Source organism: Coturnix japonica, chromosome 5 (assembly GCF_054131305.1).
Source record: "Coturnix japonica strain WE chromosome 5, WE-NBRP24, whole genome shotgun sequence".
NCBI classification, from domain to species: Eukaryota; Metazoa; Chordata; class Aves; order Galliformes; family Phasianidae; genus Coturnix; species Coturnix japonica.
In genome coordinates this window covers 17,569,700-17,587,596 of record NC_140667.1, presented here as the reverse complement: position 1 = coordinate 17,587,596, position 17,897 = coordinate 17,569,700, and the positions used below count along the sequence as shown (strand labels likewise).

The window sequence follows — 17,897 nt, the reverse complement described above, 5'->3', positions numbered from 1 at the left end:
GCTTTCAGAAGCATTGTTCATTGAAAGGACAGATCTTCCATTTTTCAAGGAATTCAGCCTTCAATTACATAAAATGCCTAAGGAAATAAACCTAATTTTTAATGACATCTGGATGCAAGGTCAGTCACAGCTCAGCAAGTGCAATTTTGGTGTCTTTGAAAATGATACCAGCCTTACTTGAGGTAAAGACAGCTAGAGAAATGGAATTTAAAGGTGATACTTTGCTCTCATTTCTGTGTTTTCCCCCACTGTAATCCTCTCACCACCACATCATGGTGCACACAGTGATATGAATTCATGCTAATCAACATCAACCTTGAATTGGAATTTCTTTATTTTTATTTTTAAATTATTTTATTATTATTATTTGCTTCTCTGTGTGTGACACCATAGTCTGTTTTTCTAGGATTAATTATCTGATGTGGTAAGTAAAGGAGTGGTGTACAGCACCCCTTTTTGCAGAGGTCAGAAAATCTTGACGTAAAACTTAAGTTTTTCTCTGACATAAAGAGGATAATTTTGTGCTGGAATTTTTTGGACTTCAAAGTCCAGAAGAAGGGATATGTTGTGTTTTGTGTATAAATACAGTATCTACTACTTTGTATAAGGTGTGGGTGTGTGTATACATGTAGAAGACTGGTATAAGTGTGTATGTGGGTCTTCTGAATATTAGCCTTTTCAATATGCCTTTTCTGTGGATGGAAGATTTAATGGAACCTTTGTGGTTGAGATGATTAACCACACTAACCACCACAGTCTGACCATAGAAGGAAAGAGCTACTGTTTCATTCTTAAATCATGAATGTCTAGTATTAAATGTGAAGAAATATGAACAAGTTAGAGCAAATACAATTACTGATTCCTAGTATTCGCTTACGCTCCTTTTACATGGAATCCATCACAATTCTGCCTAATATATTGTCATCAAAGACAAATTCTATATGTTGTGTTGTTATTTGGCTTCCTACTCACATTTCTTAGGTCATGTTCTTCTGTGCAGAGCTGTTGTTTCACCAAAAGTTTAAGTGGGCTCTGCAGCCAGTTATGTCTTAACACTATGCATATAAATACAGCCTGAAAAATTACTTTGTGCTACTTTGGAAATCCTTAGAGAATCTCATGTAATAGAAAAATCTGTTAAATTTGTCACCTCTGCACTTCTGAAAATACACATTTCCTGCTCTGTCCTGCTGAAGACTTTCAGCTAAAAGGTGTTGTACTCATGACTATTCTTCAGCTTCTCAAAGTTCTGACATTATCAATAGTAACAGAGTTGAAATGAGGTTCAGAATTCCAGGTATTTGGAAATGAGTTCCAGAATCGATAGTAAAAGCTTAGAATTAAGCTTATTTAAAAAAAAAAAAAAGATTTATATGTAATCCTTTTGACGTGCATTCTTCATTCTGTTATGATTAAAAGTCAATTAAATACATTTTCAAAGCTGTTTTTTCCCCATAACCATATTCCATGGCAATATGAACTAGATAGACTATCAGCTAGAACTAAGCCAATAGTTTTGGATATTTATGAGTAAGTTGCGTTATCTCTACTCTAACTTAGAGAAGCTTTATATTCAATTGAGATCTGGCAATTTTGTTCTGTGAAATGAATTGTAAGCTGTATTTACACGCAGAGTTTTCAACACACAGCTTATATTCTGTTGTATTTTTCTTTTTAAAATCTGATTCAGTATAGGAGAAGGCATTGTTCTTAAACAGTATGTCCAAAGCACTCCCATTGTCCTGAATGTGAATTGGTAATACATTACAAATGCAAAAAGGTGCAGTTGAGTCCTGCGTAGTTTTGCAAACATGTTCTGGTTCTGACATGCATATTTCTCAGTATGTCACCCTGACAAGAGTCTGCAAATGTAACAGTAACTGTACAATGAAGACATATTCATTTTGCAGGTAATGCCATGCATCATATGAAGTATACCATATGCCTCCTGTTAGACCCTGTAAAATCAAATAAATAAATACCATAGAATTCAAATACCAAGAATATAGCTTAGTAGTATAATTTAATTTGCAGTTGGTAAGCAAGCCATCCATTTCAAAGCAATGTTTCTGCAACATTAGGGAAGATCAAACAGAGACCAAAAATTGGTCTGTCCTTACCTTTAAGATATCAAGTGTGTGGACTTAGCTATTTAGTTATGCTTTACTTTCTGGTTATCTATTTGTAGGCACACAGATACTGATTTGGCAATAGCCTGTACAGCAGAAGAAAACCTATTGTGGGAAGAGAAGGAGCTTGGTGAGTGTATGAAAATGCATTACAGGCTGCAGGCAATTGCAGTACCAATTGTTGACTACTTAAGAGTTTTCTTTAGAAGACTGTAGGAGATGAGAGATGTATGAAAATCCAGGTTCAGTCATAGATAATTTCTTGGTATCAAGGGTAGTGTAGTATTTCTATACATCCCTTTTTCTGCCTCCAAGGAAACAGGTTAAGTTTATAAATGTATTTTCAAATTCTCAGGGAAAATGTGTTACATATACGCAAAGTATTATTAATAATAGACTCGCTATAGTGTATCAATAGGCACAATTGCATCCTGGAAAATAGTTCTCATATCATTATTAGCATGACTATTCCATGAGGAAATGTTGAGTACAATACAAGAAATTGAGTTGAGTGTATTTCCTTTATTTTTATGAGCCATTGAAAGTAATAACTGAACCCCTTAAAATCTAAGACCTGATTTCCTTTTCAGTTTTCAGTGCTGAAAACACTGGATGCAAAAAAAAAAAAAAAAAAAAGTGATTGTGTGGATCATTCCTCTCTTCTTTCACATAATTTGTTAATGTATACAGCAGTAGAGAATTTTAAGATTCCTTTCATGCGATGTAAGAACAAATTATCTTCATTCAGTCCGATTTATACATGAGAATAACTGACTCTGAACAGTCTTGTGATCAATGCTTCTATGACTACCTTAAATACATTCACTGAATTATCTGTACAGAAAATAGCTTTGTGGGATTGTTATATGTGTTTTTTAAAAATATACCTATATTTTAACGAGTCAAAATTTTAAAATGATGCTGTCATTTAAATGTGGTGTGAAAGTTTAAGTGCAAATCACTCTAAGGTAACCTTTTTTTTTTTAAGAGCGAGCTAATGCAGTATTATGTTTTATAGAGCAATAAAATTATGTACTAAAATTATGCTCATAAATGTAAGCAAATGTAAACCAAGCTATTAGTTATGTTTTCTCAGATAAAAGTGATTAGCATAGCTATCAAACTCTTCTCCCATTTGAATAACAGAATTATGTCTGAAATCTAAGGCTTGTTTGTGAAAGCTGAGTCTTAAAAAGAAATGTAAATCCAGCCATCAATGTTGTATTTGAAAGTGAATGCGGTGGCCTGCCCATCATTCTTTTAACAACTAAGAGCGGAGGAACAGGACCCAAATTGCAGCTAAACATATCAATACGGAATGTGCCTCAAATGCCATTTTAGAAATGATTCCTAGCATTTTATCCTAATCTCCTTACTACTGATCAGACTGATTTAAAAACTATTGTGGTTTGTTTAAACATAAGAGTGATGAAAGAGTCGTTTAGCAACAGTCACTGAGAGACGAAGTTTCATGTATAATTCATGAAGTATGTGGTCATCTACTAGCAAATTAATTTCCATCTGACAGCTATACTTGTGGTAGTGTCCTCTTAGGAAGGCAAATGGTATATAATTAAAATCTGAACAGAACAAATTAATGCTGATTACTTCATAAAGAATTTCAAAGCTTGAATATTGTTAACTGTCTTTGTAGGATCAAAACATGTATTTTGACAATGGATGGATGGATTTTCTTGACCCTTTGTCCAGTTGCCATTAAAATTGCTCCTGGAGAATCCAGCTGTTTAAATAAAAACAGAACAAAACAACAACAACAACAACAAAAAAGCTTCTGGCCAAGATTAAGATGTGGGTAATGCTAATATTCATTGATCCTAGGAAGCATTTAGTATTTTAGATGCAAACCATTGCTCAGGTAAGTGCAGCATTCCCTTTGCTTCTTTCCTGCCTCCTTCCCTTATCCTCTTAAATCAAGTTAATCAGTATCATCTGAAGCATTTAGTGGCATATTCAGTCCATTCAGTTTGCCATGCTGGAAGGTAGACTATATATGACCAACTCTGGTGATCATATAGTTCTCTTCTTGTTTATAATGAAATCCATTACAGTAATTTTAACAGGGTTTTCAAGAAGTTGTGAAATGAAGAACACATTTCACATGGCTTACATGTTATCTTAACAAAACTGTTTTGTTTTTTTTTTTTTCAGTTTATCTTGTTTTCTACTTCTGTGCAGTGTGCTATGCTGATGACTGCAGTACAAACCTTAAGAACACGTTTGCATATGCTAAGATCTGTCACTGCCTCCTATCTCACTCGCCTAAGCTGATGATGCAGATCTTATCTGTCTAGGCAAGGCTTTTTGCTGTTGTTGTAACACTGGTTGGAAAGTTAGAATTCTGATTTGGGACAAGGACATTTTCTGTGTGAAGTCACAAAATCAGTCATCAGTCACATTATATTTCAGTTAATGTCGTCGCTCTGTGGTCTTTTTTTGAGAGACTAAAGATGTAACCTGTAAAAAATGTTCAGTAACAGATACACAGTGTAGCCTTTCAGTATTGCAGGTCAGTAAGGTTTACTGAGAAAGAAAATTTATTCAATTCAGAGAATTTGAGAAGGTGACAAGGTTAAACCTACAAGAATTCAGTCAATCAATGTGCACACAAACACAAGTGTTGTATATGATGTTAAAACATTGCACTGCTCAGGCAAATTGATGTGTATGAGAATTTCATAAGGATAAACTGGTAAATCAGAGACATACAAAAATATTGAGCTCCCAGTAGTTTGAAGGGAGATTTGTCTAACAGTGGCGTTTATTGGTATGTAAAGCAGTTAATACTACCCACTCATTCTCTCTGTGGTACTCAGTAGTGGATGAACCCTTCTTTATCAATAGTCCCTCTTGTCACCTTTTAGAAAGCCTCTGCATCAAATTAATTAACAAAAAAATACTCAGTGCATGCTGACTTATTCTCTTTTCTTCCCCTTTTATGCGAAAGTCTACAGTCCAATAGTTGACTTTTCATTTTACCTCAATAATAAGCATTCTGGTTCATAGCTCTGTTCTTATGCCATGCTTTTCTTATCTGAATTTACTTAATAAATGATTGCTCTGGGCCACAGTCACAAATTCATGATCAGAGATACCATTTAAGGTATTAGGCAGCTGTAGTTAAAGAATCACAGAAAATTTCAGTTGGAAGGGACTTCTTGAGATAACATAGTCCATGTTCTCTCTTCCTTTCCTCTTAAAGCCGGGCTGACTTTGCTGTTAGATAATGATTCTGCAGCTCACATCCAGTAATGTTTTGAAGGAAGAGTTCTGAGGAATCTGTTAATAAAAGTTACTTGCTGTTGGATTTTTTGTGTGGTTTTTTTTTTTTTTCCTACACAAATTGTCGAAAATTAGGTGATGGTAGAATATCAGATTCAGTTGCTCAAGTAATTTTTCAATTCTGAAGCCTTTAAAGAGGAAAATGTGTAGTGTCAGTGCTGAGACATACCGGATGCTGTTTTGTGGTCTTTCAGTGAGAAGTTGTTTTCTGATATTGAAGAACAGGCTGTTGATAGGATAGGAAAGAAATAAGATCTGAAAATGTGAGTGAAGATATGGAATGTGCAGTTAAAGTTGACCAGGAGCAGTGTAAACTACAGTGATAAGGAATGTACAGATCCACGGAAAGTATCTAGGTTTGACGGGAGTGAAAAGTGAATGAGACCACTTGAGAGTGAGAACATCAACAGTGAGATTAATGTTGAGTAGTGGCAGCAGCTGCTGTGTCAGTAGAGTCTTAAGTCTAAAGATGTTTTAAGCATAAAAATTCTATAAGGGGAGACATTCCATGTGGTAAAACTGAGTTTATGCTATCTGCAATTTTGTAAGGCACAGTGGACATTAATTGTATCAAATAAATATTATCAGATGGCCAAAACGTGAGACATAATGTTACATATGCTGAAAAATTCTGTCATCCTGCAGTGTTTAACACAAGCCAAAAGAACAGTATAAACTGCCAGTAAATATAAAATGAAATGAAAACAAACACTGCAGTGCATGACTTCCTGTGGGATTTGATATTAATCCCCACTTATGAGGAGCAGTCTGTACAACATATTTTCCCCAGGGGGCTTGTGAGTTATCCAGCTAATCCTTATTCAACTTGTATAATTTGTATCCGGCAAGAAATCGCACAGAAAATTTTCAATCAGCTTCAAATATGTAGTATTGATAATAAAGTCTGTGTAGTTGGATTTTGGGAGAAAAAAAGGATGACAGCAATGCAAAACAACCGTCTTTGAAAAGAAGGTTAATGTGTGCCGCTACTCAGTGGTCAGTTCTATAATTTTTAGAAAATGATGTGATTTTAAGTATCTGATTATCTTTTTAAGGTCTGCTTGAATTCAGTTGCTCCTCTGTACTTTCATTACTTTCTTATCCTGTTATTACATCTGCTTTTATTGGATGTAAATCACAGATTAATTGTCTTAATTGTTGTGGCTGGTTTTTTTTTTTTGTTTTTTTTTTTTTTTTAATGATTTTGAGTCTCAGTGATAGATGTTTCTGTCTGTAATGGTTTCAAAGTCTCGTGCACTTTTCATCTTGGGCATGGCATTTTCAGATTCTTCTACCTGATATGTTCTCACTTCACATCTTGGTAACAGCATTTGTGGCCACATCCAGTGAAAGGCAAAAGAAGGCAACCTCTCTTTTTGTTTTGTTCAGAAGTAGAAGGTTGTTTACTGGGTGCTGCAGTATAGAGCCTTAAAATCGCTCTGGATTAGCACTTTCACATTCTCTTTAAAGACCAGGCATTCTGTTAGATAAAGACTAGACACTTTAAAAGACATGTTCCTTTGTCCTTTAAATAGGAAGATGCGGAATGAGAACCAAAACTAGCTTCATTCTGTTAGTATGAATAGTGGCATTGTTGGACTGTTCTTCTGTTGCAAGTGACCAAATCTGTGGAGAAATCCACCGTTGTGATGGCTGTCTGCTGAAAAGATGATAAAAAATGCTTGGCTGAAGTATTATTAGCTGAGGTTCAGTTCTTTCACATAGTCCTGTGTCTGTGAGGTGGGAGAATGGCCTGTGTTAGTAATTAGGTCATTTCTTAAACTAAGCCTCACTAGTTAGGCATTGTACTTTTCTTAATGTGTGCTGAGATATCTCATTCACTTCTCATATTTGGAAGCTGAGATACAAAAATGCCTGCTGTGACTAGTTGTTAGTCCTGATAGTAACATGTGTAGTACACTGGCAGCAAATATTTGAAAGACTAAATCTTTGTCTGAGATTACTTGGATGCTAAGTATAGAAATTACATTGTTCAGACTTATGTTTTAAGAGTTTTAATTTGCTATGTTGCTGCTTGTTTAAATAGGCATAAGAAGGTGGAAAGGATGTAGGGATATTTTAGTTTTTTCCAAAATGTTCTTTCTTGCAGCATGTTTTCCTATGCAGCTGACTTCTCTTTAGTTCCTGTGCATTAAAATCTTTGCTGATGAAACAGAGGCTGAGTTTGTCTATTTGTTTGAAAATAACTGATATATATGTATATACATATGTATGTATATGTATATTTACTGAATGTTTTTGACACGGTAAACATAGATAAGTAATTTTGAATTGCTTCAGAAAATATGAGCACCTTTGCCTTTCTGGTGAACACAGAGGCACTCATGACCTTTTGTGAATCATTTAGGGTTCTAACACTTAGAGTAGTCGCTTTTTGCAGTTGTTAAGTGCTGAATGTTACATTCTCAACTCTGAGAAGAACTTGCTGTATGTTTGAATGACTCAATCTGTTTATCTGTTAGTTTCCATGTATATGTGATGGACAACATGGGTTTTTTTTTTTTCCTTCTTTTTTTGATCTACTGGAGCTGTACACAGTGTCTGTCAGCTATATGGGTTCTTTCAGTGCTGGAAAGAATATTTTGAGTTTGTAGCCTTTGATTTTCTCATAGTTGTTTAAGATGCGAGTTTGTACAGAAATTTGTAAGTTTGTTTTTTTTTGTACGTGTACCCATGTGTACCTCCCACTAGTGGCAGAATTTCAGATCCTGAAATCAGTGACTTCCTCAGTCAATTCTGAGAAGATTCCACAGAAATAGAGTCCATAAACCTCAACTAATGTAATAGCTTTGACTGTTATGATATTTGGACTTTTAGTTATGCTTAGCCCTTTCTGCTGCTGCTGCTTATGACAGTCAGTTCTTCACAGTAACCTTAGTTACTTACTGTCTGTACCTTCCAAAATGGGCTTGCAAAAACACTGGTATAATCTTGCCTTCTTATTGTTAAGTAGATCAAGTTGTTACTGGGAAGTAAAATCCACTTACATTGTGTGTGTCAGACATCTATTAACTTGAGTGGAATATCAATTCAGTGTTATGTCTGTAAAATGTTCCAAGCCTTTAGCACTTCTGTAAACCTCAGTTTTGTAGCTGGCTCAGGAAATCCATAATTTAGTAAAAATTGGGAAAGCATGTGTATGCCTACTAGTTTGGTTACTGTTAATTGATGAGTTTATTTCCTGACTGTTGGAAATGAAATGCCATGAAATGCTCTTTGTCTCAGTCCAGGCACTCACTGTGTATATGAGGCTTTATTGTAGAAACATCTCTTTCTATAAGACATCTTTTACATGGTTGTGTTTTTGTTTTTTTTTTTCAGGTAGAAGGTCAAGATGAGAAAGTAAGAGGAAAAGCATTTGCTGTCAGTTTTGAATAGTAAACTGCTTCTTGTGGGCTGATTCCAAAACTGGAAATTTTGTTGCAGGTAATGAGTTGATCGGTGGCATAAGCAAAGTTATTTGCTTTTCCGAGTACATGCAGTACTTAGCTAAGAAATGTTTTTTTATATATCATACACTGTGGTCTTAGTCCCAAATACTTTTAAAAGAGTTCCTCTGATGATTTAACAACCTCTGCAATAGTCAGAATGTTTAAAAAGAGAACCCTTTTGTTCTCCACACAGCATCTCTCTAATGAAATAGAAACCAGTAGATGGAAACTCTGAGAACACAAAATTCTTGCCAGTATGAGGTTGGACTCATGGTTAACTTGCTGAACACCAGGAACATCAGAAGTTCCAAGGCTGTTTCCTCTCTTTTACTGAGTAGTAAAACTCCATCAAAAGATTCAAGGAGCACCTTAGGAATGCTTAAGCCTTTTTGTGTTCAACAGATAATCTTGTATGATCCCAAGGACTTTTCATGATTGTAAGCAGGGTTGCCAAATACAAGCTGAAAAAGAGAATAACCTCTGGGGCATGCTATCCCGCATATACAAATTAAACTACTTAGAAATAAGTAGTATAAAGCATAACATCTATAGTGTTAATTTTTTGGCACTTACTTGACTGCTATGGACAAGTTCACTATAATGTGTATCTGTAAGTTTCAGGAGTTTAAACTGTACTTAAATGGCTTAAAGGTAGGATTCTTTAAGTTACAGCTATTGTCATAATCTCTCCTTACTCTAGTGGTAGAAACTCGAGCTTAGTGTTTATTCTGTGTAAGCTACATAATAAACACCTGCATATTTAGGAGCTACCTAATTACCTAAATTTAAGAATCCATATGGGCAATGGATTGTAAAGCAGAGAGCTCCATACCTCCGCCTGGTCCCAGGGTGTAATTAATTCTTAAGGCTCCAGAGCTGTCTGTTGGCACTGCTTTGTTAGAGTAATGCTGACCACTCTAGTGGAATCCTAACAAATTGAAATCATCTGGATGTACTGGCATAAGCCAAAAAGCTGACTTTATACTGCTTTTTCCAACAGAGCAACCAGACCACAACACTGGACCGTGTGTGTGGCCTCACCCACTTGCATATATGACACTTCTGGAAGTGAAATGTCTATGAAATCATTAACTGATTCACTCTCTGTATAAGACAGCTAGTTTGTCTTAGTGACTTAACAGGCTTTGACGAATAATCTTTATGGCTATGATTCTCAAAATCAAAATGAGGAAAAAGTGACAATTTCACAATTACTTTCTTCAAAATACTGGAAAATTACACTTGCAAAACAGTTGAATATGGTCTGTGTCTATAGATGTGGATATGTATACTTCTTAAAAACTTATGTACTTGAACAATGTTTTCTAGAAAAGCAGTATTTACTAGGGTAAGCAATTAGATGAGTCTAGCAAACTGTACTTTGCAGATTTTTCAGTTGGCATAATTCTCTCTGTCACAAAGAGGAGAGTAAAGCCAAATAACTTACTTTTTGTTAGTATAAACATAGGCCCTTCAAAGTTATGTTGAGGTCACTAGAAATTGAATTTATCCCACTATCTTAGCTTACTGCTTAAAGTATTTCTTCTTTAGATTTTAAAGAATTCCAGATAGTTTAGCAAGGATGATTCTGTAGTTGATTGAAAAGTAGACAAATTTGTCTTAGAATTCACTGGGGAGTTGATCTTGCCTGTTCTCTGAGCTCTGATAGTTTGGATAAAATGGAAACTAGATCTTGGCAAACAGAAGCCTGTGGTGTCTGAATACCTTTTAATGAGAAGGAATGAATTTTCTGAATTCAGTAACAACGCCCTCACTGAGTTCAACAGGGAGGGAACTGGAGGTGGGGGGTGGGAGGGGTGAGGGTGTCTGACAAGCTTTCACCAAGTGTATTTAGTACATGCTTTGAAGAATACGTGATGAGTAAGAGCAGCAATTCCTCTGGAGTGCTTTTTAAAGATAACTGATGAAAAGATGGAAAAAAGATGAAAATAAAAGTGGATGCTAAAAGCAGTGGATCAAATTAAAAAGAGATTTATTTTTTTTTCTTTCTGAGAAATATAATATTATAACTAATATTAAATAGTAAGAATGTGAGAGGGCCTCCATTGAGGTACTTTATAAGCACTTGGACGTTCAGTAGCACATAATGAAATCTTGTTTCTAGTTCTTAGGCACATCATAATTTGAGCTGCCAAATCTGTGTGCTATCATTTCTGCTCCTCTGATGACCAAGACTTGTTTTGAATATTTGCACTCTTTGTTTGAGTTTCTTTCTAATGGTTTTTGATTTTTTTTTCTTTTTTCTTTTTTTTTTTCTGTGTTATTTTGCTTTTAAAAGTTAATTTTCATGAACTTGTCTTGAAGTTTCAACACTGCATTTCTATCTATTGTTATTTATGCTCAGGAAGTGTAGCAAGAAGTTGAAGGATAACACCCTGGTAAGAAGAAAAAAAAAGAGGCAAAATGTTGGGTGTGGAGATTAAATCATAACTGCCTTAGGAGTGCTTTGTTTCCTCTTTCAGTAGCAGCCTAAACTCTGGATCATGGCTCAGCCAAGACGTGTCTACTGGCACACAGTGACTGAGCATTGGGACAGTACTGCATTGCTTTTAGGAAAAACAGTCTTTGAAAATCACATGTAAACAAGAAGCCCACATGTTCAGCTCTTTTTTTTTTTTTTTTTTTTTTTTTGTTTGTTTCTGCTTAAGTATTTCTGTATGCATGTAACTCTTTAATTTTCATACTCCTAGAACTGTAGGCAATCTTTGATTTTTCTTTCTAAATCATCGATGGCACACAGACTACCAGAATAAGTCTATACAATGGTAATGGTCTTAATGGTTGCAATTAAACTCTTAATGTGTGATAGCTGTTCTTGCAGTATTCAAATAACTTTGCTAAAAGCTGAAATTTAATGAGTCACTGTGTGTGTGTGTGTGTGTGTGTGTGTGTATAAAAATTTTGATTAATATCAGCAATGATAAAAATAATTATTATATGATCAGGGCTGAGATTATGACAAATTACTATTGAAGCTCTCTACAAACATGCACTAAATTTGCTTTTTTTTCTATTGAAAAAATAGGTACGGTTGTGATTCTTGTGAAAGGATTACTTATGTATACGAACAAGTCAGGCATCTCATTAACTTTTCTTACTTGAAAATAACATTTCATCCTGAGGAATAATGTGTAAGCTGATTGAGTTCAGACAGAACATTATCCCTACTTTATCCCATGGCCCCTTTTCAAGGACCTTTCACTTTGCTTTGCTCAAAAATCCAGTATATGGAAGATGTCATCAGCAGTAGCAGATAAGGATTTGGGAAACCTAGAGTTTGTTTCCAGAACTGACAGTCATCTGATTTACAGCTTAGTCATGTTCCTTTGTTCATTGTGCTTTTGGCTTCCTTGCAATCTTTTGTTTCCTTTGCCTTGCCACATTAATTTATTTATAGTGGACTTTCTTTCCACAGAGTTTTGGGACATTATATATTGCAGTTGGATCCCAACCAGCATTTGGGCCTTAAAGTTCTAGTACTACAAGACTTTATTCCTATAACACGTATATTTTCAGGAAAAGAATAGTGGTAGAAATGAGTCTGCTGCCCTTGTGTTATTGCTACTTTACAACTCCTTCTACAAGCTATTGGAAAGGTTGTCATAAACCGTATTTTGAGGAATCTCATGTAAAACAATGAGAAGCTCCATGAAGCCTTCCAGGATTGGGTAACTATTAATAAGGCATTTTGTTGAGGGATTGATCTTCAGTTGCTGCAGTCTTTTTTAAAGTACCTAGTTTTTTGTTGTTGTTGTTTTTTAACCTTCCTATTAAAAACAGTTGCCTAATTTCAAGGTGCTGCTTCCATGCTCTTACAGAAGTGCCCATTTTTGATTCTGTTCCATACTAAATAACCACTTCAATATTTTTCACAAAACAACCAGTCTAAAATAGTTGGTGTCTCAGGTGTATTCTTGTACGCAATGATAGTAGTTTAAATTCTTTCGATCCAACAAAATTTATGCATTTTAATATTTAGCCTGCTTACCTTGTATTACAGATGTGACACTTTAAGGTCTTGAGTACATTCTCTAAAGGAATGCAGGAAGGATAAAAGCATATATTTTTGGTTATGGCACAGGATTGTTGTCCCTCACCATAGAGTTTTTATTGGTTATCCATCAAGCTATGCTTTTACAGAGTTATTTCATGATATTTATCAACAAAAGCCCAGAGAGGAACAATAATTGAGTTTTCAGTGCCAGGCTTGGACAGTACTCTATAAATAATGTCAGAAGCAGTTCACTGAATAAGGAAAAGGCAATTCTGAATGGTTGCTATACTAGTAGTTCTTTGTATTCCTAGATTTAGAATCTTGTACAAATTTGTAAGTTCTAAGTAAGGAAACTGAATCAAGTTTAAACATTTATACATATATTTTCTTGATTTATACAAGGACTGTTCCAGAAGTGATGCTTCCTATTTTATTATTTTGGCCCAGAACATCAGAGGCAGATAGTGGTGGTAAAGCAGTAGAGGTTGAACCTTCCCGCCTGTATTCCATTACATGTTGTTGCTGTGTGACAGATGGCAGCAGAGGAGCAGTCTGACAAAATGATGTTCTACATGGAAGTGCAGGTGAAGCAAAGGTATGTCATTGAATTTCTCCATGAGGAAAAAGAGGCTCCCATTGACATTCATTGATGTTTGATGAACTTTTATGGAGACCAAACTGTGGATGTAAGTACAGTGAAGCATATGCATTCTTGTAGAAAAATATACAAACAAACAGGCTAATTTGAGGTCATGTCCATGATTTAGGTTATTTCTGTTGCTGATTATAAATTCAATTTGCCAAGGGCATATGTAAAATTAGAAAAGAAAGTCCAAGCCTGAAGTAGCCAAGTTGCTTCTACTGTATTATTTCTACTGTATTGTTGTTGGTACAACTTAATTTTTGTCCAAAACTCTGCTTAGATCCAGTAATGCTTTATGTAATCTTGTATCTCAGATGCAGCAATCTACCACACAAAATGTCTTAGTACCTGCTTTAAATATCTCTGAGGTTCCAAATTCACAATACAACAGCATACACTGTTGTGAGATTCAGCCTGTTGGCCCAGAATAGTTTTAATATCCTGGACCTCAATGGTGGTAAATACTAGACAAGGAGTGAGTGTGGCTACTTAGGGCATATAATAGGATGGAGGGCAAATAGTGGTACGGGATTGATTCAAGCAGTGCCCAGGAGTGAAAAATTCTGTTATTCTGACTTGTCCTGTTGTTGAAATAGGATATTTATTGACACAAAGGTAAGTGCAATTTGTGAATATGATAATAATGGTACAAATTTTAACTTATATAAGATAATAATGAGTACATGTAGACTGCAATGCATGTAAGAGCAAAACAAAGGTGTTATAAGATCACAGAAGGAATTTTGAGTGCCACATTTAATCAGCAGTAGTGTGCATTCTTGTTGGATTTTAAAAACAAAACTTTATATTCAGTCTATGACTTGTTTTGTATTGTTTAGTAAGTAGCTTATCAAAGTAGCCTATCAGTATTCCTGTTTGTATATAAATGTCTGTTGGAAATATGAAGAATGTTTAATGTGATGGCTGTTACTATAGTCTAGAATGACTAATTGTTTGTGTATATGTCTTTTGTGGCAGTTTGCATAATGAAATCAGAAACAAGTATTTGACAAACACTTCTATGCAAATCTTGCTGGTCCTTGTTTTTCTGACCTGATTATCAAAATTTTACAATACAAATAAATAACAAATTAAAATTAAAATAATTTGACACTTGGTTCTAACTTGAAAATAGAAACAACACAGTTTAGTGTATTTTACTTGAAGTTTTTACTTGAAGAAGCATTTTTTTTGCTTACATGCACCATGGCAAACAGAGACAGAATAGATGCTCCAACATTGATCTATATGTCACTGCTGATGGTTTCATATCAGTTAAATGAATAATGTCAATGACAGAACAGAACTTCCTCTCAACAGCAATGTAGTTACACCCAATACGTAGGAGAAAGAACGCTGCTCTCTTCTACCTAAGACAGATGATATTTCCAAAATTCAGTCCTGTTTTTGTAAGCTCTTTCCATTTTTTCTTGTTTCCTTCTCACTCAGTGCAACTCTCCACAATACAGGATGAGACCTTAGTGTCTGTTTGTGTTCCTGGCATGTCCAACACAGCTAAGGCTTTCAAGAGGAGTTTGAGGAGTGGTGCAGGTCAGTACTGCTTTAGATTCTTTCAACAGACTGCAACAGGAGTACAACTTAATAGCTTCAGGCAGTTTCTTTTAAGCACTTTGATTAAAATACAACTGAAGAGGTATTCTGGCAATTTTGCTTTTGTTTCTATTTAACTAGTAAAAAAGAAAAAATGGGAAAAGAATGTTTTGCTGAATTTCATGACCTCATGGGCCGTATTTCATGTTCCTCATTGAAATGTGGTTAAAGTAATCTTGTATTTAACCAGATCCAAACCTTCAAACAGCGACATTTTTTTTAAGTGTCAACTTAAAAGACAGACTATTTCTTTTTTCTTTGGCTGTATCCATCAAATACTTACATATACAAAACATTAATCATTCATTAATACAAGCACTGTAATTCATATAAAACAATTATAGCATTTAGAGTTTTTAGAGGAGCTATTATTGCTGCCTTAGCCCTTTTAAAAAATATACTCCCTAAAGGACAAACTGATCCATTAATATGTATGTATTATTACTTTTTTGTAACTCCAAGATTGCTGATGTCTGTGAATATGGAAGCATTTATAGGTTATGGACGGTCTGTTAGTTGACTTGCTGTTCTAAGTGTAGTATTTTCTAAAACCTAAAAAGCAGTATTAATTACCCTCTGTCTATAGTAACAAATGTAATATTTTTTTTTTTTTTTCTGGAGATTTCACACTTCCTGTGATCCTGCAGTAGCAACACTTGAACTTGTTACGTTATTCAAAGTAATTGGAAACATGGGGTAAAATTTTCTCTTTCACTGTTTATTGCACAAATTAATAAAAATCATTAATCTTATCAGTCTAGCCATTAAGCAGCTTTCTTGCTTTCTCATAATCTCAGTTCTGGCAGACACATTCCAGCAGAAGTTTACCCTCTTGTTGCACAGCCAGCGAAGAGCAAAATCTTCATGCACTAAGGCTCCTAAAAGGAAAAATTGGGCTAATTCAATAATGCACATATTAGTCCCTACCTAAAATGAGATATTTTAATTTTATTTTCTATGTTGTACTTCATTCAGCATTATTTCAATGTACCTTGTGTCCTAGCTGTTTAATGGATTCAATATAAAAGGACTGTTATGCAGGTCTGGAATTGCAGGGAAATGATTGTCTCCTTTTAAATATATTAACTGTAGTCAGTTTGCTTTTTATAAATGAAATAGAAGAACTACTTAAAAATTTTTCAATTCTTCTCCATGATCAGTCTATTGTCACATGCATTTGGCATTCATTATATGTTAGCCCCAGGCGCCTCCAGTCTTGTACTCAGGCCAGCAGTAATTTGGTTTATAGAGATCATATGGCAGGGAAACAGACCTTGAAAGACAGAACTCTAAGAAGCATATTTGATGAATTTCCTATGATTTGAGTCTGGGTTTATTCTTTCCTGTTGTGGAGCAGACACCCTACAGCACACGCGCTGAGGCCCGATGCGCCTGAGCAAGGGGCCAATTAAATGACAATATGCACACTGTTTTTTCGCACATCTCGGGTTGCATTTCCTACCAGAGAAAGGGAAGGGATAATGGTAGGGGGAGGAGAGGAAGAAAAAAAAAACGTGTGTGGGGGGGAACTTGTAAAGGATCCAAATATGGGCAGGAAACCACACAGAGTGAGTGAAGGTTGCCTTTGTCATTAACAATTAATGTAACCACGAATGCTGGAAAAAATATACGCTGCGGCTGCTAGTGGCAGTGGTGTAGTCAGAGTTGCATGTCTCCTGTCTGCCCTTCTTCCCAGCAAGGCTGGCATCCTGGCACAGCCAGCTCCACAGCCTCTGCTGCTTTAGCTGATGAACCAGCAACTGCCTAACCCTTACACCCAGATGGGTCCCAAACTTCAGTTGAGTGTGTAACAGGTTGTAAAGCTGACAAGGAGGGATCTCAGAACTTTCTATAGCCAAATGTTGTCTTGTTACCAGCTCTAACCTTCTTGATGTGCTCACTAGAGTCAAATGATGCTGTGAGAGATATTTTCATATATGTCACTGAATACCAAACAAGGCCTCAACTGTGAAAAACTAAGCTGGTGAGGCTGGATTTTGGCACCCTTTCTTATATTCAGCAACATTTTAATCTCTGGCATCAGTGGGATGCTGTAAATGGGATAGTACTATCCTCTATTAGTGAACAGATGAAAATGTAGCCTTAAGCACACAGTTACACTTCCCTGTAAGGGGTCCTTGGATGCAGTGGGTCTTTTCACCCAAGCATTAGCACAGGCACACGTGTAAGGAAAAGTTCATTCTGGGGTTTATTTCATTTTAAGGCCTTAATTTATTTGATGATGTCCAGAGACTGTCCAGGTCCCTTTGGGAGTTTTTTGATTGATTTTAATTCCTTTTCCCCTCCTCACTTCTCCTCTCCTTTCTCTTTCCATTCTCTCCCCCTGCCATCTTTTTGTAGTAGTTTATAAATGTCACTTTTCATTAATGTGACCAAAATGTCATCAAGTAGTTTAATGCTCTTTAATGTCCTTGTATCGTTTACGTTTTTTGAACAGTGTGGAAATGAATCCCATCTGTGGGTTTGCTAACATCAAAAAAGTTTGACAGGCTATTTAGACGTGCTACTTCACATTGCATTAGCGTGTACAATGTCAGGAAGGCAGGAGCCAGAGTGAGGCCATACCATGCCACCTCACTCCTGACCCCACCTCTAACTGCTCTGAAAGCGACAGAGCACTTACTTCAGAAAATCAAAGTCAATTGTGAAGTATCTGGGCCTGGACAGGAGCCCAGGGGCCCCAGGAAAAGTGTGAAGATTAAATTAATTAAAAAAGAAAAAAAGGT

The 17,897-nt window shown here is 35.6% G+C and overlaps 2 long non-coding RNA genes across 5 annotated transcripts in view; one reads left to right on the top strand and one right to left on the bottom strand.

Moving 5' to 3' along the window:
* The window catches only part of LOC107314643 (uncharacterized), a 108,896-nt gene that overhangs the window by 48,759 nt on the left and 42,240 nt on the right, over positions 1–17,897 (top strand). For 2 of the 3 annotated variants that reach the window (XR_014946459.1, XR_014946458.1), the window contains 4 exons: positions 3,784–4,005; positions 8,772–8,876; positions 13,344–13,582; positions 14,989–15,090. This is a non-coding gene — a long non-coding RNA (uncharacterized LOC107314643). The other variant, XR_014946460.1, reaches the window with a different exon arrangement.
* Positions 15,089–17,897, bottom strand: part of LOC107314642 (uncharacterized) — a 295,770-nt gene continuing 292,961 nt past the window's right edge. For both annotated transcript variants that reach the window (XR_014946465.1, XR_014946466.1), the window contains one exon: positions 15,089–16,028. This is a non-coding gene — a long non-coding RNA (uncharacterized LOC107314642). The remainder of the gene's footprint in view (positions 16,029–17,897) is intronic.